This window comes from Varroa destructor, unplaced genomic scaffold (assembly GCF_002443255.2).
Source record: "Varroa destructor unplaced genomic scaffold, Vdes_3.0 BEIS01000005.1, whole genome shotgun sequence".
Lineage (NCBI taxonomy): Eukaryota > Metazoa > Arthropoda > Arachnida > Mesostigmata > Varroidae > Varroa > Varroa destructor.
The window spans coordinates 4,771,005-4,780,729 of NW_019211458.1; positions in this window are offsets into that span (position 1 = coordinate 4,771,005).

The following is a 9,725-nucleotide window of genomic DNA, read 5'->3' on the forward strand; positions in this document are numbered from 1 at the left end:
GTAATTATCGTTCGACGAGTTTTTCTATAAGACGCTCTTTAAATGATAATCCGTTCTCCGTTAACATGGTCCAAGGTAAGTGAAGAAGCTAGCGAATTTGAGAGGTTCATCGTTTAGTTAGAAGGCATCGTTTCCAATAAGCGGCCTCGTAACTTCATTGCCTGCATTTAGTCTTCTTTATTTACGTGGGATCAATGTTGCTAGTGCCGGCTGTTCAATGTGTGACATGAGATCGCAGATTAAGAGTGAGTATAGAAGAGGACCACGATTATCTCCATATATAGATCTCACGGGCTACTGAACGCTATTTCTCCGTTACACCGTAGTCGATCATTATTGTGTTCTTTTGCTGTGTCTTTGTTGAGTTCCAATAATGCCAACCGTATAATTTATTCGCCGAGGCGGTAACCCTCAATTTAAAGTCGACTGCGGCTGTGAAATCAACGAGTATCGAACAAAAAACAGCTTTGTCCTACAACAACACCTAACATGTCGTTAGTGTTAATCTGCCTGAGCGGATCTATGCTACTTCTTTAATAACGTCTTATGATATTCTAGACAAAGAGTCGCGGTACTAGCAACCCAGATAGGAGTTTTTTTTTTATAATGTCCTTCCACATTTTGGGTTTATTACATCTCTTTTTGTTTCAAGATGACTACTATTAAGTACTCCTTCGACGTCTCACAAGTTTTTCCTTGTCTCAGACATGCATTGGACAAAATTGGGTGTGTAAGCGAGTATGCTTCTATTATGTGTCTGTTGTAAATCTCGTCGGGGCTACACATTTTATGTCTAGGTAGTTTGGACCTGTTTGATTCGACTTTGGGAACAATGAACAACAACCTTCTTTTTTGAGGTCTTAGGTAAACCCGACCGGCGTATAGTAAAGTGTTCACGACACCGACGGAGGTTTAGAAATGGGCCTGTAAAGCCTTCGAATCTGCTGAGCAGCTTAGTCTTGCTGGCCGAAAATGTCGAACACGTATGCAGCGCGCTTTTCCCTTTTGCGTCAAAGTTGATTTTGGCCTGTTTGAGACAGTTTTTTGTAAAGTTTCTTAATTTCATCAACGAATGGCCATTTTAAAGTTCATGCAGTTCATTTACAAGTATTGAGATAACCTTTAAAAACATTCATAGTTCTATCACGGTCCGTCAGGCAGTGGCCTCCTTAAGACGATGCGATGCCTAAGAACTGTACTTAGAAAGAAGTTGAATAGATTGACGTCAAGGTTTGAGCCGCATGACAAAATGGTATCACTGGCATTTTTGAGTTTACTAAGGTCGATTTGTTTCTATAAAAATTCTATAAAAATACGTGGACTATGACTTTTTTTCGTATATGTAGTCTTATATCGTCTGCAACGCATTAGTGCCAGGTCAGCAATCTGTTTGCGCAAAAGAAATTATTAAAACGTCTCGATCGAACTTGACCTCAAGCAAACAAATCTATCGCAGACGAGTAAATCGGTCGTCTAAATGTCAGCGTTTCAAAATTTGTAAAAGTACAGGCTCACGGAATCCAATCCTTGATATCTCTTTCAGTCTATCTATTCTAGTTTTAAAATTACCCACGACTATTATCTTGCTTCCATCTAAAAAATGGTAACAGGGTCCAAGCTTGCTGATTAATTTATTCGGCTTCTCCGCCCCTGCGAGTTGCATATGTGATGACAGGAACCTGCTCTTCCTCGATAATAATACTGTCTGTTAGCGGTGGCCTCATAACACCCTGGCACGTCATAAAAAAAGGCGACTGCGCTACGTATATGGCCTGTTGCAGTGGTTTTTGTGGCAGGACAGAAAATCCCACATAAATTCTGTTGGAATTAATAATTGAGTTGACTCAAAAACAATCCTGGGTAGCAAATTTATAAACGAAGAGCTGCTTTTTTCAATTTCATCGCGCGATGTTTAAACCGACTGCCTTGTAATTTTGTAACCAACATTTCCTTGTGCTTCTTTCGCTGTTCAGCTCTCGTAGCGCAGCTAGGCAAAATTGCTGAGATACGAACTTAGAGGTGGTGGTAGGTGTTCTTCCTTTCTTGTTTTCTTCTCGATATTGCCTCAGATTCTGATAATGCGATTGTCACTGCTGCCTCTATTCTTCCTCGGATGTTTTCATACTCATGGTTTATAGAAACCTTGTATAACGTCTCTTGGTCTCTTTTAATCCAAAATGAGAGTGTTGTTTCCAGAAAAAACATTCTATTCGCTCTGTGGCTTCTGATTCGCATTGCATCCAACCATTCTAGTCATAAGCAGAGTTTTTCATTTTATATAACACTTTCATATCTTTATGTAAACAAGTTCTCAGAATAACTTATTTTCAGCCATAGCATCAAAGCAGTCTTCCATAAGAAATCTAACAGGAATTGGTCTTGCTGGATTTGACTACTCTTTCTACACCTATGAAGCAAACCAACAAAGAAGATAAGAAGGATTGCGATTTTTGGCGTCTAAAAAATGGGTACTCTTTGTAGAATACTTGTTGCATAGATATCTAAGCATTCACATAGAAGTTAGTGCCTTTACTTGCTAGAAAACGATATACGTATACCATTTTAACCAAATCGACATTCAGATTTTGTCTCCGAATGGTCAACATATCATTGGCATCTATATATTCTTTATGATATTCGAACATTAAGACTGCTCACAGTGAGTGGTCTGCGAATGTTGTTATGTTCGATAGTAACCGTTCTCTTCCGAACGACATACGTTCGTTATAGTCTATATGTAGAATTATAGGAATGGAATGCAATGACAGCAACTTTTCTTCAGCAATTATGCGTAGATCTTACCTCTCAGTTGCTGAAGTTTCTTATAAACTGCTCTATACACTGTGTTTTTACACCACGGTTCACATCTTTTTTTCGTATATTGTTTTTTTTTTGTTGTATTTGTTAATGATGTGACAGGCTTAATGGGCGTCAAAGTGTCGATCGTAACATTATCCAACTTTATTTAGCATATTTTCGTTTAAGGCTTCTCACACAAAGTAAGTAACCATTATTAATAGCTCAGTCTTGTCCGTTAATAGTGGAGCACATAGTCGTGCACATAGCACGGCACCTCAGGTAGATCTGACTGTTTGATTTCATTGCCGACCTTGCACTTTGCCCGGTATTGCACCTTGCAAGCGCCAAACCTTAGATGGAGTTCTCCTAATGCCTCTTGACACTACGCATATGTACCGCATCCGGGCTGTCCATTTTTATTGTATTGCAAGGTTTATTGTTTACGAAGACGACTAAATCAGAACGACGATCAGAACTTGTATTCCGGAACTTTGACACCTATTAGGCCAGCAAACGCCGGGGCCGGGATGGGCTGGTCTTTAAGGTCGAAATGCTCTGGACCGCAAAGTCAGTTGACTATGTAGGTGCTGCTTTATCTACTGACATCTGAATTCAGTAAGCACTACTCCAATCTGCGGTATCTTCGAAAGTAAATTTTTGTGTAACAAAGTGGTCTGAGATTGAATTGGTCACCTGAACTGTATTAAATCCGACTAAAAGTTGATTTACACTGTTCCTGCACCTTTTACACATCACACACGACGATCCTATACCCTTCTTGAGCAAACAGCTATGTACAAGTAAACTATTTAAGCGAACTTTACGGAGCGTACAATGTCCAAGGCCCACAGCTGATCCACCACCTCCAACAGCTTTATCGACACTATCGCCAACGACGAAGATACTAAACTCTATCTTCGACATTCAGATATTAATTGAAGATAATTTCACTGAAGCTAGTACGAATTCAATCCGTCACTTGTTTCGACTCAGTTAGTAACATGAGTAAAAAAAAAAATTGCCCAAACTAGTCAAAGTAGAAATGCAGTTGATTAAGTAAGTGATAATAGCCAAAACGTATGACACCGCTTATTAGCAAATTTTCAATCAGAAAAGACTCATTGCCAATTCATAAGTTCCAAAGTAATAATGATGGCTTCGCCAAATGGTGACCTGTTATCAGCAAGGGCTCACATATATTGTGATAATGCCTCAGTACCGGTAACTCCGGGGTTTTGGATCACATCGATCTTAAAATAATAGCGTGTGCTAACAAGCCCTGGCAAAAAATAATGGATACGAATCTAAATTATTTGTTATCTGTTAATTTCTGTGTCGTAGTAGTTACGGAATTAATTGGCCAGTCCTGGATATTGCCTGATAATGAAGATGTTCCCTAATAATTGACTCTATTTGGGTCTCCAAGCTTATGGTAAAGTTGATTGGAGCAGTAACAGCCTTTACTTGAGTAAAGGAGAAAGAAGTTTACACAATTATTCATTTATTAAACTGGATAGAAAGTTTAAAAAAACTTCTCATTTTTACTTGTGCATACTTGTGGTTTATTCCTGGTATACATTCAAAGACGGTTTTTCTCTTTTATCAGCGTTCTGTTGCGCTGTTCTGTTGTAAGTATAATTTCAACTCAAAAGGACCTAAACATGAATGCTTCAAATAAAAGTGCATTTTCGACACCCTCTGTACTATGCATTCTCCAAGATCAAAACAGCCCGAAACATTTGTTTTGTTCACGGTAGTAATGCTATTGCTAAAAAGGACTGCTTTAGAGTGGCTAGCCAGTTTTGAAAACGGTATTCAGGACCTAGAAGACCTGCACTCTTGCCTATTGTCTGAGTTTGATGGTGATTACTCAAAGGTGATTTCGGAGGAAGAGAGCCGACCAATAACTAAGACGGGCTACGACCACACGATCATCGTTAAGTACTACAAGTTTTATGGTACTTGGTACAGAAACATGATACTTGGGTATTTTATTGCTCTCTAAATCCTACAAGAAATTACGGCTCGCATTTCAGCATCTTATTTGGTATCGAATATCACGCAGCTACAATTACCCATCTTCCCACAAAATTGTCGTCGATGATCTAAACCAATGCCAACACAGATCAGAGATTGAAATGGATGGCTTCAAAAGAGACTCAAGGTCTTATCCATAGACCCAAATCTTAATCTAAAGAAGATTATGCTTTGGTTTGGTGGAACGGCGAGGGCCTGATTTACTGGGTATTGCTTCTTGCAAACCAGACAGTCGACCGACACCTTTACTTGATACATTTTTATTGTGTCAATCAGTTTTAAAAAAAGTGCCCGACAAACGAGGTCAGGTTATGACAACGCAAGGATGCATGGCAGACATAGTCAAAGCTTTACCTTTGGACTTCAAATAAGATTTTTTTGTTGCATTTTCCATACTCCGCGGATTTTGCGTCAAGGATTTTTCATTTTTTCTTCATCTTCATGGCCTAATCAGTGCGTCAGCATCTCCAAACATAATTAGAACATTTTCTTGGGATGCTGTATGAGGTGTATTGAAACTTGCACACTCGAAAACGAGGAAATGAACTGTGTACCCTTTTTTGCGCAAAGTGCTAGTGTTAGGAAGCAACGACAAAGGCGATTCAAGAGCACTAGCACCCCAATTTCCGTGTTTTTGCAAGGGGGAGGATGCATCATGAAGGTGTGATGTTAGAGGAAGATGGATACATATGTTTAGAAAACATAACCATTACATGAAGCTAATTAACTAAAAGTCCATATCCGAAATACACGCTTTATCCGTTACTCTCTTCAACTAGAACTATAAAGGATAAACAGCATTCCAGTCAATAAAATGACCCAAGCTGTCGTTGTTCCTATTCTTCCATTCCTGCGAGATAGTGAAAAAATCGCACAGCAGCGTCAACCTCTACGCCGTAAAGTCTGAGCTATGGATTTAAGCACTAGCATTCAAGAAAACCTTCTAAAGGTTCTAACAACAAGTCAAATTCGCGTAGAATCCGGCGGTCATCGCGGTGTCGTCTGTAAAAGGGTCAACATCATAATGACTAGACAATTGCGCCAACCTGTTTCAATACTACCACCACTGAAAAAAAATCCTCTTTTTTGCTAGCCCATCACATGTTACTGACACAGAAACCTACACCGGAACGTTATTGAGGTGACTACGATGAAATATATCTAGGTTGTTGCCAGTGGTTCATTTGTTGGGATGCCCACTGGCCATTGCGCTCAAGACTATATGTAAAAGAACGTACGACCAGTGGCACAAAGTATATCTTGATGCATGGAAAATCTGTTTCACCTATGAAGCCGAACGTCAGCGTTTACATTTCAATGGCTTGAAGCAATGAGCTCAACGTCTTTAAGCAGTAATTTCGCTGAAATGTTTGCTTAATACGACGCGATACCTAAGCCGGCGCTGTCGATTGTTATGGTATTTGAGTTGACAATACCATGGAACGCGTTTTCAAATGATCATTATGGAGGATTTCATTTCGGGTGCAATAAGAAGCAGTGGGCGAAAACGGGCGAACCGGCAGAACTGACGTGACGCGACTTGCTTTGCCGTGTGTAGGTTCCTTTATAAACTCTGTAAGGCACAAGGTTTCCACGAACCTGATAATAAGTGTAGGTTTATAAGGAAAATTGGAATAGATATCATGCACCTTTTCGACGTTTGGCAAATCACTCAAATTTATAAAAATTTGAGTAATTTGCCTTAACTGTAAAACTCATCCGGAATTATATAATCAAACAAAGTATTTAAATTATCTTATGATTAATCTACTCCTGTGAGCCTGTGCATAAGAAGTGCTAGCAAAAATGAGTAAAAATTTGATTGATTTATTGGATATTATGGGGCGCTGCCTCATTGAGCAAAACCTCAATACAATATGTTGTGGTCTACAAAGGGTTACTGGTCAAGAAGGCGGTCGGCCGGACGGTATAAGCAATGAACACCTAAAGAGCCGTTGTACAAGTCCAGTATTAGACAGCTTTATTCAAAAAATACCTAAAAATTAAAATGCTGCCATCCCGACCAATAAATAAGCTTCTAAGCGAGCGCTCACTTATTTCGCGGAGGACAAAGGCGAACCTAACTCACTGCCGTTACTGAGCGAAATCGCTGAATAGAGCGTCTATTACAATTTACTGTCACGTCTTCTCAACAAGAGGCTGGACTTTCACTGTGAGGAAGATAAAATTGTTTTTAGGAACAAGATGAGTTTCATAGAGAGTGCTTTACCGAAATGGCTTACAGAATCCTCATGACCGACTTTGGACAAGTACACAGAACTTCGTGCGGATTTTCATCTGGAACCTAGCTATCGTCGATCTGAAGAGAGCATTTGGATCAGTGTCCTGAGACCAAATACGGCACACACAGACAAGAATGGATTGCGTCTCCAAGCGGTGTTATACTTAATAACTCAGTTATTAAACTTGCAGCTGATTCATGGGCTGCTGTATCACCGCAGACATCTCACCGATACAGGAAACTCTGAGTAGCGCCAGGGACATCTAAGAGTCCTACACGTCTCTTAGTGCACATTACATACTAAATATTTAATGTAAACGTTGCAAAATTAGCAGTAAATCCTAATACAAAATCCAGAACAATACAACCTCACGGAAAGCTTTCTAAGTGAAACACTCGGCCTGCATCGCTTGACACGCAACTTCCTCGTATATTATCCACTGCTTTTCAGTATTTTCACTAACATGCCTGGATCATCTGCCATATATATTAGAAATGTTAATTCAGTTTGCATTTGCAATTGATTGTCCTGAGCCTAAAATTTACATAGGTATAATACGTTTTTGACTGAGTAGCTGATATCAGTCGTGTAAAAGGCATGGATAAAGGCGCAAAACTTTCAGCAAAAATAAATGCGCAGTTGAATGATTCTAGAAGAGCCTACCGAAGATTCAAGGACGGAACAGACATCTTCGGCTGTAAGCTACGGAACAGATTTTTTAGAATATAAAAAACTACAAGCTCAATAATGTAGATAACCTTCTATCGGTTCACCAGCGAAAGCTACTATTAGGTCGTGTTATACTACGATTACGAGGCTCTAATATTTTTTAATTTAGTTAGCATCTTTTAGCATTAATGAATGTGTCCTTTTTCTTGCTCTTCTGTAAGTGAATGTTAGATATATCGAGCACGAACGTCCTCAAAGTTTATATGTGAGCCTCAAGTTATATTCATCTTCATGCAACCCAATACCCAAGGACCACTATATATATAACTTTTAAGTCTTCCCTCGCCGCTTCACGTTCGAATATTTGGAGGTACTCAAATTTCAAATTACTATTTACTACCTTCGAAAAATTGTATTACAAGGTAATAACCTAATCATAGCTATTCGCTCTTTCTTTTATATGTCGACTCAGTTTGTTCGTCGTCATCGAAACTCCAGTAGCTCCGACTTCGTAAATGCTTACTTTTTGGTAAAACTCGATGACCCTCTGCTTCGTGTAAACGATTGCTGTTGTAGGCTACTATTATTTATTTGGAAGAAAAGTACCGTTTAGGCCATGTGGGTGTATAAGTCCGCATGTAATTGTTATCCTTTGTAACTGTTCATCATTCTGCCATCCACGCGGTGAAGTTGAGTGTAAGTGAACTTCAAGACCGCCCTAAGCGGTTTGCGTGTTTGACTAATTCAGTGCTTAGGCAGTCTGTGATTATTTACTTAGAAGTCAATCGATGCTGCGATAGCCGTCAAAAATTTCCATCGTCTTCGTTGCCTGTTATACGGAATTTCCTTCACTGGTAAGTAAGAAAAGGAAAGCTAGAAGTCATGACCTATATAGATAAAGTCTTTTTACAGGTTAGGATTTTTGAGTGTGACAGGAAACATCTTTGTGTTTTGATTGTTCCCTTAGCATAAGCAAAACCTCAGTATTTATGTTAAGTAACTCTAAGTGATGAAGCTAGATTTTGGCCTTGTAGATTCGCCAGAGCTATACTTAGCAGATATTAAAGACTATTTAAAAACCAGTGTGAAATGAACGCGATGAATGTGAGATAACATCACACATTCATTGGTGAAATAGTCAGTTCCTTTTATATAGATGATTTGATATCCATGTGTCAAATGGCCAGCGTAGAAGAGAGTAAAAATGGGTTTTTGCTTTGAGGACGTGTATCTGCCCCTGACTGTCATTGTTCATATAAATGGGCGATTCAGCTTAGTTGGGTGAATGTTTCTATATGACAACAGCAAAAAAGCCTCAAAAAGCTCAAACATAAGCGAAGTTTCTTGCTATTATGTTGAATTTTTCCAACAGAACGTTAAATGTGCTCATCTGAGAAATAACGGAATTCACTGTCTTCAAACAACCCTTTCGAATGTTTATTTCTTAGGATTTAAATCAAGAATTGATAGTTTGACAAATTCGTTCTCTGACCTGATACCGTTTCTCTGCACAGAAAAAAGATATCAAAAGGAGCTTCAGAATCTGCAAAACGCAGTGCTCAGATAATTTATTTTAAGGCTTGTATATTATCCATTTTACGAAAACACTATACTTTTTACCGCAGTTAACTTCACTTCCTAATCGCTGACTAAATATGATGATATTTTTTCTCTTCTCAATTAGAAAAACTAAGAGTTTTAAAAATATATATTCAGTCTGGACACGGTTTTTTTTATTACATTATTCTGCCGCTAGCTCTCTGTTATTACAGCTTAAGCACACCTTATAGAGTTAGGATTAATTCATTTAGGATTCGTCTAATTCAGGAGTGGGCGTACTTTTGTTGTTTTTGGACCCAAGAGTGTAATTAATATAGGCTTTTATGCAAAGCAAACTTAACATAGTAGAACGCGACGTTTAGTACTAGCGCACTTAGAGATGGCAAAACCTAAGGACGCATTAGTGGAAGCTCTATT